At 35.4% G+C, this 20,860-nt stretch overlaps 1 long non-coding RNA gene across 1 annotated transcript in view; it reads left to right on the forward strand.

Annotated features, from left to right (window-relative positions):
* The window catches only part of LOC309660213, a 298,211-nt gene extending 290,589 nt beyond the window's left edge, over positions 1 to 7,622 (forward strand). The window contains exon 2 of the long non-coding RNA XR_014263278.1: positions 5,764 to 7,622. This is a non-coding gene — a long non-coding RNA (uncharacterized lncRNA). The remainder of the gene's footprint in view (positions 1 to 5,763) is intronic.
* Positions 7,623 to 20,860: the final 13,238 nt, after the last annotated feature.

Consider the following 20,860-nt stretch of genomic DNA (forward strand, 5'->3'; position numbering starts at 1 on the left):
CGGGGTGTTTTGTGTTTCCATACAAAATTTAAGATTTTTTGTTCTAAATCTGCAAAAATTGCCATTGGTCTGAAAGAGTCTTTTTTTGGTAGCATTCTGATTTGGATTCGTAGGTATAATAGTTCACTTATGTCTTTAAGGACAATAAAATATTTAAAAATTTTAAATTTTGCCTCTTAAATTGCCTTGATTGCTTTTTTTCCTGTATGTTTTCATCTTTATTTGTATTAGGGACTTTCCATAATTGGTTGCTGGTCCTTGACCTCCCATTTATATTAAGAGTAAGGAGCTCTGTTTTCTCAGGTGAGGCTGCTTTATTGGTGAGTTTTACCCATGGGAGAACTCAGTTTTTTCATTGTGTTTCAGGGGATCCCCTATTGTCAGATTGGTGGGATTTTTTTTCTTTTGATCTGTTATTTTCCTTTCATTTTCTGCCTGGAGATTTAGACCTGGGTGTTAGTAGTCTAAGCAGCAGGAGGGGGAAGGGGCTGGTGAACTCAATGTTTAGTAATCGAGTTTTCACTTAAATTTCATTTTTAGTACCTTACTTACCTCTTCCCCTCACCTGTGCCTTATATTCTTAGATGAGATTCTCTATTATTCAACTTTCCAGAGGATAAACCCTTCATCTTTAGCACAGGTAGGAGAGAGATAATTACTGGACCGTTAGGGATGAGAGAAGAGGATATAGCAGCTCTTTTGAAAGACTCAGCTACTTATCCAGATTTCTGCTCTGCCTTGCATCTTCACTGAAGTAACTGAGCCCTCCAGTTCCTCAGGCTCCTGCAGTGTGAAACTGCTAGAGCCTTGTTGTTAATCCCTCCTTCTCCTAACATGGAAGCATCTTCCATTCAGGTCTCCCAAATCAGTAATAACTGCCTATTTGGCTTCTGGTTTCTAAAATTTAGTTAACATCTCTATGTTGTTCTATTTTTCCTTGGCATTGTGAGTCTATCCTCTTTTGTGAGACTGACACGCTGCCTACTGCGCTAAGGAGGCAGGTGCCGCTGTCTCCCCGCATTTTGGGTGTTTTAGATGGAATAGAAATAAATGCATGTATTACATTCACAATGCTTAACCAGAAGATTCTAGGTACATTTCTTTCAGAAGCAAAAATCAGGTGCTAAACAATCCTTCTATGGACAGTTTGGATAATAAAGCCTATAGTGGAATGGAAATTCTGAATTTTATTAACTCTCCCTGGGCTTTTTCATATATCTGCTCTTCATAGATAGGCACTTATTAGAATTGGTTTATTCTAGGATTGTATATTTTTCTGCTTTCTCTCTCTTACTGTACTCAGTATTAAAAATGTGCTGATATTATTTTATCTTATATACCTCACCTTTAACTCACTTTCCATGGACAAGATCAATATTATCAAAAGGTTATACATTTTGTTGCTTACATTCCAAAGTCTAGTTCTGTATTCTGTAACTTGGCTGAGTACATTTATTGAATCTGTGCTCCTGAAGCTACTCTACCACAATATCTATCTTCAAAAATACCTCTTTTTTCTACCTTAGAAATTTTATTTCCTTTCTAATATAATTTATTTTAAGATCATAAATATGTGTTAAATAATATTTATGTAACTAGTGTTTTATTAGTTATACACATAAGCACATAAGGCATTCTATCCCCATATTTTCCTTTCTACTTAAAAACAAATTGTAAGTGTTTAGCATGTGTTAAACATTGAAGATAGAAGGAAAACAAGAATGTGGAAAGATTAGGGAATAAGGATTTATCAGGCATAGAGATACACAGAAAGAAAAACAGAAGAAAAATAATAGGGTAGTGAAATTATCCTCTGATGTAAAATTACTGGAGGTTTGTTTTTATTTAATTCTATCATATAGCATATAAAACCTGACTCTTTTTTTTCTTTCAAAATGAGCTACGGGAAAATTATTGCTAAATGATACATGTTGTTACAAAGTCACCAATGAAATCCAGAACTTCATACCTAACAGAGTGCTTCCTTAAGAAGTTAATCTAAATGAGACCAGTAGACAGATTATATTGCATGTTCTGTTTCTAATGTCCATGGAACACAAGTAAAGACAGTTGCCAAATGTAGAAATACCAAATGGATTACTTGTAATGAAGAATTCCTTCCTGTAGACGTTTATACAATTTTATGCTGACATCCCTCTTCTTGTGAAGCTCTCTGGAGGGAAAGGAGTTCACAAAATTACCTATAGAAGTCTCTTTAATGTATTTGTCATTTCAACTTTCCTTTCTCTGTGGTTCAAGATTACAAACAGAATACATTGTGGTAAATAGAATGAAGTCAGTCTGGTTTGATAGAAATACATCTTGCAGCCATAGTGATGGGTTAAACTGTAGAACTTTCTAAAGGGAGAGATATCTACTTTTCTGGCACATAAACTGTTTCCCTAAAGTGTGAACTGAAAGAAATACTAGAAAAATACAGAAAACAAATCCCCAGAAACCTCAAAATATATATATATATATATATATATATATATATATATATATATTTTATATATATATATTTGTCATTTAAATTTTTCAATGACTTGCTTTGTTGTGAAAAACACTAGGTAAAATGCCTATCTATCCTACGATAGCTTTAAAATAAAACAAAACGAGTCATACAGGTAGAAGAAAAAACAAATATATTCAGGGTATGCATTTAAGTAAATAAAAGATTACTAAATGCCTTCTCACTCTGTTGCTAGTCCAGTATTACCATAAGCACTGTCATCTAGTTAGAGAATACCTGCTTGTTCTTGACTGAGATGACAGTAAAACATTAAAGCATGCCATTTTTGTTTCCAGATTGGAAACTTGTTCTATGGCTTCACCTTCCACCCCCCTTTGTTTTTGGACAAGCAAGTCTATTTTCTTTCCTACATTTTTGTTTGTGTACGTCAGGAATCAAAACCCTAGATTCTTGAAGACAATAAAGCTTGGGAAATGGATATTTCAACTTTCTACTTCTTTTCTTATAATGCCTCTTATTCTAATCCTCGTGGCACCTTGTCCCAGTCACTGAATCATTTGCTTCATATTGATTCAACCTAAGATACTATGTTTTCATTTTATACATACAAAAATTTCCGGAATAGGTACTGAAAAGTGTTCACATTTTTTAGGGTTTAGTATTCTATTTTAAGAAAAAAATAACATAGTATTTTTCTCCGTTTTGTTTTATCAAATACTTCCTTTACTCTTTATCTTCACTAAATTCTATCAGTGCTTTTCTTTCCTTCTAGGCTGTCTGCTCCAATATGAACAGGGATCCTCTTTTACCTCACTGTTTTATCTCAAGCATCTAACATCCTGTATGTCACATAGTAGACAGTCAATAATCAATCCATTATAAAATGCATGCATTCTGCCCTTTCATAAAAGGCACATAGTACTTGCTTTTTACTTTCCACATTGTGTAATATTGATTTAACATTTTTTAATTACTGGAATTGGAGATGAAAAATGATTGCTGAGTTGCCTTTTCAACCAGAGTGGTGTATGTTCAGTGAATAACAAGAACAGTAATGTCTTATTTCACAGATTTAAAAAGTACTTCACCATCTCCCCCCACCCACATTTTAACATCTCTGTTATTGGAAAGCATCTACAATAATGGCATACCATGATTTAATTATAGACTCTTCTTCCTTCCTACCTCCATTCCTTCCTTCTTCATGGATCATAACATAGTGATGATATATCTTAGAATCAAGGTAAACTTTTATTTGATTAAAGAGCGTAACTACAATTAGTTGAACTATTGTATGTTAACGCACATGAGGTCTTATTTTTTTTTTCTATTTTACAAATGAGGAAATTTAGGTCCAAAAGTTAAGCAACTCGCTCAAAGTTATGTATCTAGTAAATGGTGACATCTGAGCTGATATTTTTCTAGTCCAAAGATTGTGTTTTTTATATAACTTAAAGATACATCTATTCAGCATATGTGGAGTGTACTTGGACAGGGCTCTTAAGTTATAAAAATAGAATCATATATGCTAGAGTTGGAAGGAAATTTAGAGCATCTATTCTAATTCCCTTATTTTTCAGATAAGAAAAGAACTCCAGATAGGTTAAGTGCTCTGGGTAATAAATCTAGAAATTTGCAGACATAGGACTAGGACAAAATCATGCATACTTGTAGTAACAAATTGCAATACTACAGGAGTGTATGATGAAAAAAAAATCTCACTCTATCCCATTTTGGACATATTCTACCTTTTAGAGATATACCATATATACATGTATGTGTGTGTGTGTGTGTGTATGTGTGCACTTATTTGTATGCTACAATTTTCTTCATATCTTGCCTTCTTCTCTTTGTGTCACATACATGCTATTGGTAGTTAAATTTATAATTTAGTTTTTAGGTGACAGAATATTCAGTGGGACTCTTACTGAATTTGAGGAGCAATTAATATAGCCAGTGATGGATACAGTGACTTTTGGGACTGTTTCTCATTTCGGGGAAGGAATAAAATCTCTTTTAAGAAGCATACTATACATTGTTATGTAGTGATATACAGTTGTTTTGCTGTATGGGAGTTAAAATGTGAGCAGCAGGGACCATGTGGAAGTTGAGAGACAAAGGAGTGGACTGTACTCCTTATCTATTTATTGCCTATGGGCTCCAAATTAACACCTTTTGCCTGCTCTGTGAAAAGGGATCTTGGCCCTTTGACAACTGGCACAATGTTAAGCTTTGTCAGTACAGAGGGATGGAGAAATAATGCAGAGGAACGGCTTTGTTTTCTGGTTTTGGAGTACTTGATCAGCAGGCTCCAATAGCATGGATGCCCTCTTCATTGCTTGGCTTCTGCAGCCCCTGAAGTGGGCAACTGCTTCATTAGTCCCAGCTTCTGCAGTGCCTCCCAGCAGCATCTAGTGACCAGCGGCTTCCACGTGGGTGGTTTTGCAGTGAGAGGCACCTCCCTGTGAACAGCTTTCACAAGCACATTAAAGCACATACTTCCAGCAAGTTCTGCCAGCTAGGCACCACAGCAAAGTCTCCGCCATTCAGCCAGTCATGGCTGTGCCCTCTCCTTCAATGTCTATTTCTTAGTCTTGGCAGGGACGGGCATTCTTTAGGGTGTTCTCTCTCAGTTCTAAGGGTAGTGACTGCTTCTTATATCTGCTATTCCTATAATTTTTAGAGTTCCCTTTACTGTTTACTAGCCAATACCTCCTTATTCCAATCTCTCATTAGAGCCAATAATTCACTATATTAAATTTTCCCTTTTCAAATTATTGTGTGGTTTCTCCTGATTAAACTCAAGACTGTCTGATCTCAATTTCCATGCTTTTAGACCACTACCCAGTACTACCACTGCTCCTTACCATTAACAGGGATAAATTAAAATTGATAATAATGTGGCTTGGCATAATTTTAAAGATAAATAATTAGTACTTCAGGTAGTAGAATCATAGAATTTGAGGGTGGGAAAGAACATTAGACATGATGCAATATCATGGAAGCAACCTAAATGCCCATCGACAGACGAATGGATAAAGAAGATGTGCTACATATATACAATGGAATATTACTCAGCCATAAAAAGGAACGAAATTGGGTCATTTCTAGAGACGTGGATGGACCTACACTGTCATACAGAGTGAAGTAAGTCAGAAAGAGAAAAACAAATATCGTATATTAACGCATATATGTGGAATCTAGAAAAATGGTACAGATGAACTGGTTTGCAAGGCAGAAACAGAGACACAGATGCAGAGAACAAACGTATGGACACCAAGGGGGGAAAGCAGGGGTGAAGTGGGGTGGTGGGATGAATTGGGAGATTGGGATTGACATATATACACTAATATGTATAAAATAGATAACTAATAAGAACCTGCTGTTTAAAAAAATAAATAAATTAAATTTAAAAAAACAAAAAGAAATGATTCAGTACATTATTCTTTTATTGATATGGAAACTGAGGTCAAAACAACTTTAAGAATGCTGAGATCCATGTTTTGTCTGTTTTTGTATCACCATTTTCTATCACAGAGTCAATGTTCCGTGAGTGTGAATTGAATTGAAATAAGTGAATTAACTTAGAAAATATTTATTGAGCACTGTGCTTGTAGCTACAGATGGAGTGATGATTTAGACAGACGTAGTTCTTCCTCTCCAGTGATGTTCAGGCAAGTAGCAAATTTGAAATCAGAATTATAACTTTGGCTAAACCTAAGCCCTCATCATTGTGCTTATCGTCACCAAGCGGAATGGGTTGAAATCAGAAGCTGGTTTTCTCTGTACACTCTTTGTACTTGTGTCTAAATTTTCATAGGAAACAGGATCATGTGAACGTGTTTAAACTTTAAAGTTAATTTAACTCTGACATAGTTACTAAACCTGCTATCTTCTAGAATAAGCTTTGTATAGTTACCTCTAAAAGCTCAATTTCCAAAACACACACTTATGGTTTTACTCTTTCACTTATGGGAATATTATTTTTATACAAGAATCCCAAACTTGTTTTAGATTTTAATTTGTCAGAAACCTTCTATTCCACTTCCTAGAATGATGGGTGACAGGAAATAAGGCCATAGTCTAGTGGGGTCAGATTGTGAAATACCTTGATTATTTAGCATATGGGATTTTAATAAATCTTGGCTGAATTGGTTTATGAATTCTGATAACCATTAGAAGTTTAACAGATGCCTATCTTTAGCATATCTTCATGGATGTATTTCTTTGATAACACAGTTTGTGATAATCTAGACCATTTGTTTTTTTAATGTTAATTCACCACTCTCCCCCATTTGCAAGAGAGATTAGGACATATTTAAATCCATTAAGTTTATTTCAAACAAATTTCTGTTGCATTTTAATCAAACATATATTTTAAAACTTCTGGGCATAGATATAGGGGCATTATAATTTCGTCATCTTCATAAGTGGTTGTGCTGTCTTGTATTTCATGTAGATATCTTGCCTCTAATCACTGGATGTGGGGGTGGGGATTGAGTATCAGAACATTTCAGAAAACTTGGAATAACTCGTAACTTTAAAAAAATAGAATTTCTAATAATTGATATATTTTAGTTAGAAGATTTGTCTGGTAAAAAGGTTTTATTCTTATGTAAAATTCATTAGTGAATAGGCAAACTGAAGGAGATCAGTAAGTGGCTCTTGTAATTCCATTTCATTATTTTAAAATAAACTGAAGCGCTAAGAAAAGTGAGCAAGCAATATCTTTATCAAATAGCGGTTTTAATATCTCTTATTTCAAGTAATAGCTTCCTATGAAATCATAATTATAATCATTCACTTTGTGTCCAGTATCATCTTTTTATTTACATTAATACTTAAATTGGTGATATAAATTTAATATCTAGGGCATCACGAATATTTTGGAAGATATCACCTTTTCTGCTTTCCGTTTCTCTTCTGCCTCATATTTCTGTGTCCATCTTGATGACTCTCAGTTCTTAAACTCAATTCCCCTCACACATACTTATTCCTTGCTTGTTCAGACTTTCTGTTGACCTCTAAAAGTCATGGCATACAAATTCTACATGAATATGAGACTAAGGATTTGGCCCTTTGCTTCTACTGGTCCCTCCAGAGGTAATTTCTTTCATGATTGTATTTTTTTTTCTCACTACTTTTTTTTTTTTTAAAAAAAAACATGATTTAAAAGTACTATGGGTAGGGACTTCCCTGGTGGCGCAGTGGTTAAGAATCCGCCTGCCAATGCAGGGGACATGGGTTCGAGCCCTGGTCCGGGAAGATCCTATATGCCGCGGAGCCACTAAGCCCATGTGCCACAACTACTGAGCCTGCGCTCTAGAGCCTGTGAGCCACAGCTACTGAGCCCGCGTGCCACAACTACTGAAACCCACATGCCTAGAGCTGGTGCTCCACAACAAAAGAAGCCACTGCAATGAGAAGGCCGAGCACCGCTCGCCGCAACTAGAGAAAGCCCACGTGCAGCAACGAAGACCCAACGCAGCCAAAAATAAATAAATAAATTTATTTAAAAAAAAAAAGTACTATGGGTAAAATGATTTTATTTTTTCCCTAGTAATAATGGTAGGCTGAATTCTCTAGCTGGGTTTATTATTTCCAGTAGTGTAATCGTGTTGGCCAACAGGCATCGACATGGTACAAATCAATGGAGGCTGGTGACTATTTTGAAGTCATCTAGTTTGCATAGTTTAATATCTCATAATAAAAAGGTCTGTGACTAATTTTTAGATTTGAAAAGTCTTTTTATGTGAGAAGATTAGTGATTATTTCTGGTCTTAGAGTGCACAAATAGATAAGCTACTTTGAAAGTAAAAGTTAAATGAAATGTTCACGTGTCTGTTTAGATGATGGAACAATTTAATGGTTTTCATGAAACATATTTGAAATTATTGTTTTGAGACAATGCTCTATATTTATATAATGGTGATATTACATCCTTAATAAATACTTGAGCTATTTGACTCCTGGTGAGAATCTTTTATTGAAGTTTACCCAGATGTCTAAATTTAGCAATTGGAGTTTTTTTTTCTGGAGTTGCAATCAGACCTTGACTGTAATTTCGGTTTAAATATTTTTGCATAATTATTTTGAAGTTGATGTAATGGAGGAAAACAAAGAGCACATGTGTGTGGGAGAGAGACAGACAGAGAGAGAGGAAAAGCAAGGCCATATTTTAAAATAGCGTTTGATGGTTTACTAGGCAAAAAAATAAACTTGCCCATTAATGTTAACAAACAGCAATAAACAACTCATGCAGGGTTTTAAAAATTATTATAGGGCTTCCCTGGTGGCGCAGTGGTTGAGGGTCTGCCTGCCAATGCAGAGGACACGGGTTCGAGCCCTGGTCTGGAAAGATCCCACATGCCGCGGAGCAGCTGGGCCCGTGAGCCACAATTACTGAGCCTGCGCATCTGGAGCCTATGCTCCGCAACAAGAGAGGCCGCAATAGTGAGAGGCCCGCACACCGCGATGAAGAGTGGCCCCCGCTTGCCACAACTAGAGAAAGCCCTCGCACAGAAACAAAGACCCAACACAGCCGTAAAAATAAAATAAATTCACAGTGACTCATTAAGAGGATCAAACATAAAACTTACAGGGAAATGAAAATATTTTTTAAAAAATTATTATACATTTATTCTTTATCATTCTTATAGTTTGCAATAACTTTAACAGATGTACATGTTTGTTGGTTTTATGCAAGATTCAATTTGGGACCAATCATTTCACTGCAGCAGTGAATCTCTGTTTTTAAGGTATGTGGTTAGAGTAAAACATTTTTTAAAATTTGCTTTTCATCTGAGACTAATTGCAATCTTCAATTAAAAGAGAAAAATAAAAAGCAAAAGAAATAAATTTTTGCTAAACTGCTATGTGAACTATAAACTTTAGAGCTTGAATGAATTTAGTGCTCATCTAGTCCAATACTCTTCTTTTTACAGACGAGGATTCTTATGTCCAGAGAGGTGGTCTGACTTTCATAAAAGCTCTTTGGAGACATGGTTGGGAGTGAGGTGTGAGGCCTTTGTAGTCTTGGGCAGTTCCTTGGCTAACACCCTGTAAAGATGAATTTGTTCTCATTCTTTTGCTTATTTTAAGTCCTCGTGTATTTGTAGGTCCCACGCAAGCAAGTGCTTTATCTCAACAATTTCATTTATTATCTTTTTATAATAATATGCATGACCAACATTTATAAATATTTTTATTTTCTGTTAGGTAAATTTCTCTTTTACATTGCAATTTAAAAATAGAATTTTTCTAAAACAGTGTCTTTTAAGTATCAACGTGAAGAAATAGGAAGATTTTGTTGTCATCCAAGAGCAGGCAGCATTACCCTGGGATTATAACAAATAAGCAGTTAGGAATGCTGATCAGGTCCTCTTCTAAACACCACTTGAAATTTTTTAAATGACTTGGGTAGGTCCCTTAAGCTATTAGTACTTGTATTTCTTTATTGCAGAAAGGTGGTAATAGCTGTCCTCTGGCTGTTAACCTTTAACCAGTATGCTGTGCACACACTGATTCCTCGTTTATTGAAGTATTAAGTTCCTTGATGTGTTTGTGTTCATGACTGGGCTGAATATTTTTAATATCCTCCCAGAAGTACTGTTGAAAGAAGACTGAAAAATAGATGAAAGTTTCTTCTCAAATTGGAATTTTGATTATTGCTGTGAACTTTTCCTAAGAATCATTTGATCAAATGCAGCTAGCTGAAGGCAAAGGTTACCCTAAAGTAGAATTCTGTGATTATCTAAGTCAGTGGCTTTCAAACTGTGGTCCTTGACCTGAAGCACCGTCACCTGGAAACTTATTAGAAAGCCAATGCCTGGGTCCTACATCAAGGTGTACCCAATCAGAAACTCGGGTTGAGGCCCGGCCGTCTGTGTCTTAATAAGCTCTACACATAATTTTGATGTATGCTAAAATTTGAGAACCACTGGTCTAAACTAAAAGAAAAATAGATAAATAAGATAAACTCATGAAAGTCAAACCATCTCAGACCTGACAACAGAATTTATGCTGTGTTGGATGTACAGTTTTTGATATTTCCTCAAGGGGACAAGAGACTTTGTGTTAAGCCCACTTGGACTTCTTATTCTAACTTTAGTTTATCACTGAAAATGTTGAAAGAAGTCAGGAAGTTTAAAGTTTTCATAGCCAAGCATTAGGTCATTAAGGAAAATATGGTTGCTGCTGAAATGTTGGTATCAGGAATCTAATAATTTGTTCTGTGTACAAATAAAAGCAAAGAAAGGGGGCACTCTAAAAGATTTAGCATGTGTTAAAAGAGTATGGTCATCTGAGAGTGCTACTTATGTTCAGCATTTGTTTTTATAAATAAAAGTTTGATTTGGTATTAAAATAATGATGGTCTTCAGGTTTAATTTAATTCTTTGAGATTAAGGAAATTAAAGAAGCTAGAAGGATTTGTTTCATTACAAAGATATTAAAATTTTATATCCTTTATACTGGAAGTACATTTTTTTGTAGTGGAAATAACTTTTCTTTCAGGGAAGAGGAATTATAAAATAAAGCTTATTTAGTGCTGGATACAATTATTTTTATAGTTGTGGTAGTTTGAACAGTTTTTCTGATACTAACATGGAAGAAGAATGATACTGGCAAATGTGTCCAAGGCTTGGTTTGAACATTTATGGCTGTATACCAATGGTTCTCAAAGTAGTTGTTTTGAAGTGATCAAGGGTAAAGTGGTGAGTTTGTCAGAATTACCTGAATGTCTTATATTGAACTGTTTATGTTCCTTAACATCTCACATTCTCCCAACATCCATTTAACAGGACGTTCATAAAGAACATAATTCTTAGATTATGTTTAATCTAATATGATTGGTCTTTAAGAATAAGTCTTAGTTATTTGTGTTGTTATTTCTTCTATAATATTCATATTTCTATCCAACATAGGTGGAAAATATTACCTATCAGCTAAACTTTAATATCATGTGTTTCTGTGCAAATGGAGGAAGAAGGGAAGCTTAATAGTTTCAAACTGATTTCTTTTTCTCTCTTTTGTAAGCTATCAGGATTTTTCTACGTATAATGCATAATTAGATCCATTTGTTTTTTTCCCAAATACTTCAACCTTTAGGTTCTTCTAAACAAAGCCATACAAGATATTAAAAGTGAGACTGTGAGTGCTGGGGAGGTTGGAAGACTTGCCTTGGCCAATCAATGGATCTTTGTGAGGAGGATGCCTATAAATATGAAGTCACCTATTGATTGTTTAAAACCCTACTATTGCCCCTAATACTTTTTTTTTTTAATATTTTATTTATTTATTTATTTATTTATTTATTTATTTATTTATTTATGGCTGTGTTGTGTCTTCGTTTCTGTGCGAGGGCTTTCTCCAGTTGCGGCAAGTGGGGGCCACTCTTCATTGCGGTGCGGGGGCCGCTCTTCATTGCGGTGCGCGGGCCTCTCACTATCACGGCCCCTCCCGCTGCGGAGCACAGGCTCCAGATGCGCAGGCTCAGCAATTGTGGCTCATGGGCCTAGTTGCTCCACGGCATGTGGGATCCTCCCAGACCAGGGATTGAACCCGTGTCCCCTGCACTGGCAGGCGGACTCCCAACCACTGCGCCACCAGGGAAGCCCTCCCCTAATACTTTTGATTTATTATCATTAATGGAATTATGTAAGTTTGTTAATATCCAGTTTTTCGAGGATGCTGTTTTTGTGAAAAGAAATGAAAGTCATCACTTTAGACTTATTTAAAAATTAATTAATTAATTAATTTATTTACTTTTGGCTGCATTGGGTCTTCGTTGCTGTGCACGGGCTTTTCTCTAGTCGCGGCGAGCGGGGGCTACTCTTCATTGTGGTGCTCTGGCTTCTTATTGCGGTGGCTTCTCTTGTTGCAGAGCACCAGCTCTAGGTGCGCAGGCTTCAGTAGTTATGGCATGCGGGCTCAGTAGTTGTGGCGCACGGGTTTAGTTGCTCCGCGGCATGTGGAGTCTTCCCTTCCTGCACCAGGGCGAACCCGTGTCTCCTGCATTGGCAGGCGGATTCTTAACCACTGCGCCACTAGGGAAGCCCTACCTTAGACTTTTGAATTTGGAAAGCTGGTTATACGGGAGGTGGAGAGTCTTCTTAATCTGATCTTAGGTGAGCTGCTGTCAGTGTTCTTCAATCTTGATTAACTGCTTCCTGGCTGTCAGCTCCATGGGCAGTTCTACCCTGTCTCCTCTGCTTCAGCCCAAATTACTGCTCTGGCCAGATGTAATAGACATATACCTTGAAAGTGAGGAACACAATACACTTTCAGAAATAAGATACATATCACACAGTGGCAGAACATAAGATCCCTCAGAAGAAATCAAGTCATCTGTTATGTAGTGTTCTCTTAGCACTCAATGTGTCAGTTTCTCATATCCATTGCTGTGAGTACTTGGTTAATGTCTCAAAAGTATGATTTATAAGGGCATGGTCTGTAGATGTTTGGTGTGCTATATGTGGACTCTGATCTTAGTGCCTAACTCAAAAGTGCTTAAGAAATATGAATTGGAGGAGTTCTGAAGAAGGAAACATCACTGAGAAATAGGGGAGCAAAGAAAACTTTATCACGTGAATCTGAATACAGTGTAGAACTATCGGTAACATATGGAACTGTGGGGAGTATCTAGATAGAGAGGTGGTTGTCCTGTGATCCCAATGAGGGAAGCAGGCTGGACACAGGGAACAAGGTCAGCATGTTATAGATGTTCTGATTTAGCTTGAGCAGAGAGTTCCTACATGGAATAGCAGAAGAGGAGGTTAAACGTGTGAAGTGGATGGATCATGGAAGACTTGGCTTAATGTTCGTTAGAACTGGTTTGAACTGGTTGCTGGGAGCCTATCATGCTTATCTCTTCCCACCTTTGGGAAATCAACCATGATGAGAGTATTTACACCATAGAAATAGGAAACTGGTACAAATTAGGGCTTTCCCTCTTCCAGTAAGCACCGACACAGAACCAGTTACTAAACATTTACAAGCAAATTACTACATTGGATGTTCGGCTTCAAAGGTGGTACTTGTTTCTAGGTTCAAGTAAGAGATAGCAGGATGAAACTGAAATATTTGTAAGATTAAAAGCCGCTACTTAACACCACCATAGTGTGGAACTATTGTAATGAATAGAAACTAAAAATACTGAAGCTAGTAATTTCAGTTAGAAAATAAAATGACAAAATTGATGGTTTGGGAAGATCTGCTTTTTCTGCCACTCTTTCATACTAATCTGTTGCCTTGATTTCTTTCCTTAACTTTCTTCAGGTCAGTGAAACTCCTCCCATTCTTAGAAAATTATCTTGTTTTAGGATAACATCAATCCTAGAAAATTGTGACACTGAAATTTTAAAATTTTATTTGCTTTTATATTCTATATCTGTATTTTTCCTTATGAAAAAAGAAATGAAACAATTTCTTGTATGAATAATGCATTATAAAAATTGGTAATGTATAAAGGTATAAAAGATAAACCACCCATACCATATAGATAGATAGCCATTATTAAACATTTTTTTTATTATTCTTCCAAGGATAATCCAATAATTCCAATTTCCTTTCCTTCTTTCATTTTTCTTTGCAGTACTTACCACTGTCTAATAAAAATACTTAACTTTTTGTTTATTCTTTCTCCTCTTCTAGAATGTATCAAAACAATATAAATCCACCTATTTTTTTCCTCCTAATTTCAAGATTTTGTTGTTTACCTTAATTTTTAAATCCATGTATGGGTTAAACGAAATTTGAAATAAATTATGAGATTGGCTTCAATATTTCTTTTTAAAATTCTTCCTCAGTTGCCCTAACACCATTCAATGACTGTTGCCTTGAAATGCCACTGTTACCATATCCTGTATTTCCCTAGGTACTTAGCTGTGTTTCTTGTTTTATATTAATTTCATTTAATCATTCATTGTGTCATTCATGCAACAAATACTTACTAGCTATTACTATGTACCAGGCACTGTACTAGTTGAATGGTATTGGGACAATGAGTTTCATCCCCAATTAACTCAGGGCTCTTTTTAAAACTCTACATAGTCCAGTCTAGCTTAGTCTAGTGAATCAGATTCTTTTCAAGTTCTTGCCTATGAGTCGAAGATTTAAGCAGTGCAGAAGGAGAGGTGAGTGTGATAATGAAAACCAAGGGGGAAGAACAAGGGAAACATGCAGAGGACCCAAGAAGGGAAAAGTGAAAATTTTGACATGGTGCAAAGGTGAAAAAAAAAATTGTCTCTGACTTTAAACCCTTAAATCACCCTGAAAAGAAAAATCTATATTCAAACTCTGTGTTAGAGATAGAATTACCCTAAGTGAAATATTTTTTTAAAAATTTACTCTTTCAAAATTCACATTCGTTCACTTATTTGGGGGAAAAATGAGGGCACATATAGAACAACTTTTAGTATAATAAGAATTAAGAAATTAATAAGAGAGAAGTTCCTGTATTTATGGAGCTTACTAATTTGTCAGTTAAGAAGTCAGAAATAACAGATATAGCACTGTGGATGCGGTAATAGAAGCATGCAAAAGGGAGTTTCATCAACGCCCAAATAGAGAATGGACAGGCTTTCCAGAAGAGGACAAGTGAACTTGAAATGTGTCTTCAGATTTGAATATGAGTACTTCAGAAGCGGAAGTAGAGAATGTCATGCAAGTTCAAAGATTTCTCTAAATCGACATATAGAGAGTGAATTTCAGGAAAGAAAAGAACTTGAGCAAAAGTTCAGAAAAATAAAATCACTTGTGCTTGAAGAAGGGCTAGTTGCCTGATGCATCTAAATAGTCCTGATGTGTAAGTGTGAGTAGAGTAGACTAAAAAAAATTGGCTTGGGCCATTTCTTATAAGACTTTGTGTGAAAAACTGTTGGCTACATACACAATATCCATTGCAACCTGTTTTCCTTACAATGGAACCCTAATTTTTTCACAGCAATGATATACCCAAGAAAATGTACATTTCCAAGGCTTCTGGGCAAGGTCAGATTACACAATTTTTCATTTGTTTTATTTATTTGAACAGTTATTTATTGGTATCTGCTCTAAGCCAGGCACTGTTCTAGGCACTGGAAATATAGTGATTAAAAAAATAAATAAATAAAACAGACAATCTCTAATCTGGATGAGCTTAATTCTAATGGGGGAAAGGGAGGACATTCAACACAACCCCCTCCAAAATGTAAAATATAGTGTGCTACACAAATACTATGGGGAAAAAAACAAGTAAGAAAAGTGTTTTATTTTCAAATAGGATGGTCATACAGAGCCCCATTATTGAAGCAAAAATTTAGAGATAAGGAAGCACTCTTTGTTGATTTCTGGGGAGAGAAAATTCAAGGCAGAAGGAACAGGAAGTACTGATACCCTGAGTCAGCAATGTGCCTAGTGGGTTCAAGGAAAATAAAGAATAGTAGGAAAGATGGTCAGAGAGGAATTCAGAGGGTAGATACTCCAGAATTCTGTAGGCATTTCACTCTGTGTGAGATTGGAAGCCGTTGGAAATTTTGAGCAGAGAAATGGCAGTCTCTGACTTGACTTTTAACAGGATCTCTCTGGCTCTTGTGTTGATAGTAGACTATAAGAGATCAACGTTAAAGGCAGAGAGGAAAGTTACAAGGTTATTAGAATCATCGGTGAGACATATTATTGGCTCAGACCAGGATGGTAGTAGGGAAGATGAAAAGAAGTGGTCAGAGTCTGCGTACTTTGTATTTTGAAGATAGGGAGTTTGCTGAGAGCATATGAGTGTGAGAATAACCTAGGAGTTGAAGAAAATTGTGAGAGTTTATCCTAAACTAATGGTAGGATGTTATGACTATTAATTGAGAAACCCAGATGGGAAAGATTTGGGAGAAACAGAGTTTTTGTTGCTGTTGTTATTGTTGTTCTGTTTTTGTTATTTATTTTTCTAAGGTGTAGACATCAGGGATTTGGTTTGGGACTTATAAAATTTGAAAGGCCTATTAACATTTGCATAGAGCTGTCAAAGTGACACTTGGATTTAGGCAGGAGAGAAATCTTGTTGAGAGATACTTATTTGGATCCTGTCAGCATAAAGGCAGTGTTAAAGCATTGAGTCTACAAAAGGTCATCAAAGGACTGAATGTATACAGAGAGGTGAAGGGAAGAGCTGAGTCCTGGGGCTTTCCCTTGCAAAGAGTTTGAGTGGGGAGGGGCATTAGCAAAGGAGATGTAGAAGGAGCAGCCAGTGAAGTAGGAAGAAAACCAAGAGAGTGGGGTGTTCTGTACGTCAAGAAAGTCTCAGAGTGGATAGAGAGATTAACTATTTCAAATGCATGCTACAGTACAAGCTAGAAGAGAATGGAAAATGGCCATTGAATTTGGCAAAGTGGAGATTGTTGGTGAGCTTAGCAAGACATTTGAGTAGAGTGGTGGAAGTTAAGATCTGGTTTAATTGAGGGCAAGAGAAAATGGGAAGAGAAGTATTGGAAACAGTTGTGATGCATAAGTCATTTCTTCAAGGAACTGTGCTATAAAAGTCAAGGGGGCTGTAAACCTGAGATTTTTTTGAAACTAAGATGGAGAACTGAGAAATAAGCATGTTTATTTGCTTACTGGAAATAATAAGTGACAGAGAGCAATATTCTCTGGTGGATGAAATAAACGGAGATCCTGTACACAAGAGAAAGTTTTGGAAGAATATCTAGTCTTGAAGCTGGTAGATAAGAAGATGTGGTGATGGAAGCTTATGGAAATTTTCTATTGCTTGCTTCAGGTTTCTCAGGGAAATATGCAGGAAGGTCATGAGCTGAACGTGAAGATGTGCTATGGAGATATAGAGGCTTAAGTAGAGGAGAAAGTATGAACTAGGCCTTGTTGGACAGTGGGGAAATGAATGAACTAGGAAAGATTGCTGGGAAGCAGGAAGGCTCCCTTCCACTCTTTCCTACATGGATTAAGGATGCAGTGATGAAGGCACAGTAGCAATCTTGCAATCATGGCACAAGAATTGTGAGGACAAAAGTTTCACGTGAGTAAATGGAAAGAACCTTTAATCCGTTCTGTCATTTTGGAGACATTCTACATTTCCTTTACTTACTTCTAGACTTCATGGTATATTAGAAAAATAAAATGTCTGTTTGGTTAATCCTTGGTAGTTTGGTCTCTGAATATATGCTCCTGAACTCTATCCTTACGTATACTATAAGCTTCGCCTTATTTGTTAGATGAAGGAAGTCACTGAAGTTTTTGAAGAAGAATAGGACATGACTGCTATTGAGATTTAGACGATCAGTCTGTTATGGCAGTTGGATTTTCCCAAAGTATGCATTACCTCCATTCCTTGATAACACTGGTTTGGCTTAGAGTCAAATCATCGTATAGTATCTACTGACGCTTGTGGAAGGAAGGGGAGTTTTTCAGTAAAAACTCATTGAAATATGGTGTTAACAGGTTGTTTTTTATCTGTTGTGAAATTATTAGGTGAATGCAGTGGTGTTAAAGATGTCTGTAAATAAATTGCTGTAATTCTTCAAATTTATAACAGTAGACTTTAGGTTCCCATCATGAATTTTGGAGATACCCTGTCAATGTCCCCATGTAGACAACAGTCAGAGTGAAGCGTGGCCTTCAAAATATCATAAAAGTTGTATTTTATCATTGAAGGTCCTATATTCATTTTGGCTTGGTAAATATATGTCCCTTAAATAATCATTTCTTATTAAATAACAAAGATAGATTTTAAAAATTGGGATTATTTTGGCATTATTTAAAGGTTAGCAAGTAATAATCTTTCATTAACTCTATTAAAAGCCTGTCAAATATCTTCCAACTCAGGGTAACATCTGCACCCTGAGATATGTGTGGTGGTATTCTGGGAATACCTAGACAGTCAATTTGTATCATGGCAATAAATTGAAAATACTTTTCTGTTCAAAATAACTACCAATTTGTTAAGTGACAAAATGCAATTATCATGATTTTGAAGATCCATGAAAAAGACTACATAATGAAGCTTTCTAAAGCTAAATCCATAGATGACCCTCTTATTTCATTGATTTGTTTACTTATGTATTTAGATTTCTTACTTTGTGCCAAGCACTGGGCTAGGTGGAGAGAAAAAAGCAGCAGACAAGAAAGACAGGCCTTGTCAACAGAGAGCAAATCTATTTTATGAACGAAAGGAAGAGAACTAAATTTACTGAGCACGTACAAAGTGCCAGTCACTTTGGACCAGGCCCGTGATGTATATTTTACCTACTCACTGCTCTTCTGTCCCATTGCTTACTGCAGGGCCATGCAGCTGTAGTGCAACCAATAATTGAATGTCTTTCTAGTTTAAAACAGTTGAAGGGATTGAGAAATGAATGTAAAGTAAGAGCCTCTTGTTGAAAGGTCAACAATGAACTATATTTGAAATATATTCATGTAACTTGAATATTGTAGCACTTAGAAATTTCAGTATAATGAAATTTTATTCTAGATTTTACCATTAGCTATTGTGCAATGAACATTTTAGAAATTATTGCCATTAAGAGAAAACTGGATGTAAGATTTAAATATCAAGGAGTTCTTTAAACTTAAGTAAGTCATATTCATTACTAGAAGATAAATAGTGTCTCTTTTTTAACATTTAGAGGTTGATTACTTAGTTTGTGGACTATTCTGGCTTCATCAAAGTCGTTTTCTTTAATTTCCCTTTGCTTGACTTACAAAAGTTTCTCTATTTCTTACCACTTTTTCTTCAGAAAGTTCTTCAAAAACTTGATGAAGGAGACAGTTGACAGTTGAAATTAATGATTAAATGAGGTATTTTGTTGATGTTGTGTTCCGAGTACCTAAATTTTATATATATATAATATATATTATTATATATATTATATTATATATATTATATATATATGGAAACTTGCTGTAGTTGCATAGATTTTTGTTGTTGTTGTTTTACTCTTTTACTCAATCTCCTAGCTTTTGCATTGTTGTTTCTACTTTAGAAGGTTTATCATGTCATGTGCATATTACAAAGGAAATCTGCTTACAGGGTAGTACAAACCTTAGCGGGGGAAGATGGATGATTTTATTCTATTACCTTTCCTTTTCAGTAATTTCAATGTTTTTAACCAATTAGAGTAGTATTAATTTGATTAACAAAAATTATATGTTTAAATTTTTAAAATAAGTCTTGGAAAGAAATAATTAATGTATACCTCTTTAATTCTCTGCTAAACCCATCTGGGCAATAAACATAAACTTCAGGCAGTATTCGATATTTTAAAAACAGTATCAAAATACCAGTTTAGTTATTATATCACTGAATTAACCACTGTTTTGATGCTCAGTAGTATTAACATTTATGCACTCACACTTAAGTGACCTGAGAATGGTTTTTCCTTCATGAAAGTTCATGACCTCAACTACAGAGGAAATGACATTTCCTAAACTAGACATATGCTTGTGAAGAAAATATTTCCTAACCAGTTGTCAGGTGGAGTGACTGGGAGAAAACACCCAAAATACCAGATAAGAGTAGGTGGTAGAGAATATCATTTGCACATGAATAGATCAGAATTTCCATCAAGCTTAGAAACCTGAGTGTTTTCCATGACACAAGAAGATCCTAAACAAGATCTTTATTTTCATTAAACAACCCATTGCTGACATTTTTACATGAAACACATTGCTACTTAGCTAAAGAGGTAAATGTCTCTGAAGATTTTTGATTTTTTTTCTATTTACATTTTTGTAAAATAATTTGAAAAATATATTAAAATCCTGGAGTTTTGTGCATTTATTCTTTAAAAGAAAATGTCTATCAATAAATGCAGCAGTTAAAATTGTAGTGTGTCCTTGGTAAGGTGCATTTATTGTTGGTAATTTAATGTCATGAATTAGTAATTTATATTAAAATTTGTATTGAGATCATTGCTGATGTTTCTATGAGTATATGGACTTCCTTACAGATTTTGTAATTTGAATATAATATTGATTATACATATGTGTATATATGTATTTTTTTTGCAATAAGATATATAGGGACCCTTTTTTTGAGAAAGGGAGTCTTGAGAATTATTTTAAGGCAAAATTTACTTTGTAAGAAACATGGAAGAAATTTAGTCTATAAAGACATGGAAATTTGGGATAGCTGCACTATTTTTTTAAATGAAAAAGTGTTATACAATGTTCTGCACATTGATTTCTTGGTCTATAAAATGGGGCTTGACAAGGAGCAGGGCTGGAGAGGGAACTGAATAATATTACTTGAGCTTATTGTCTATTTTTACAGAATTATAAATTTCTGAGGGATAGTTTAAAATGAGCATGAATTTATCCTTTTTTCATAGTTCTCTAGTTTACAAATCGGTTATCTGACAGCTTCTTGCTCTCATGAAATACACATTTTCCTGCCCAAATGGAAAA

The sequence above is a fragment of the Balaenoptera physalus genome (assembly GCF_965194825.1).
Source record: "Balaenoptera physalus genome assembly, chromosome: 4".
In the NCBI taxonomy this organism is placed as follows: domain Eukaryota; kingdom Metazoa; phylum Chordata; class Mammalia; order Artiodactyla; family Balaenopteridae; genus Balaenoptera; species Balaenoptera physalus.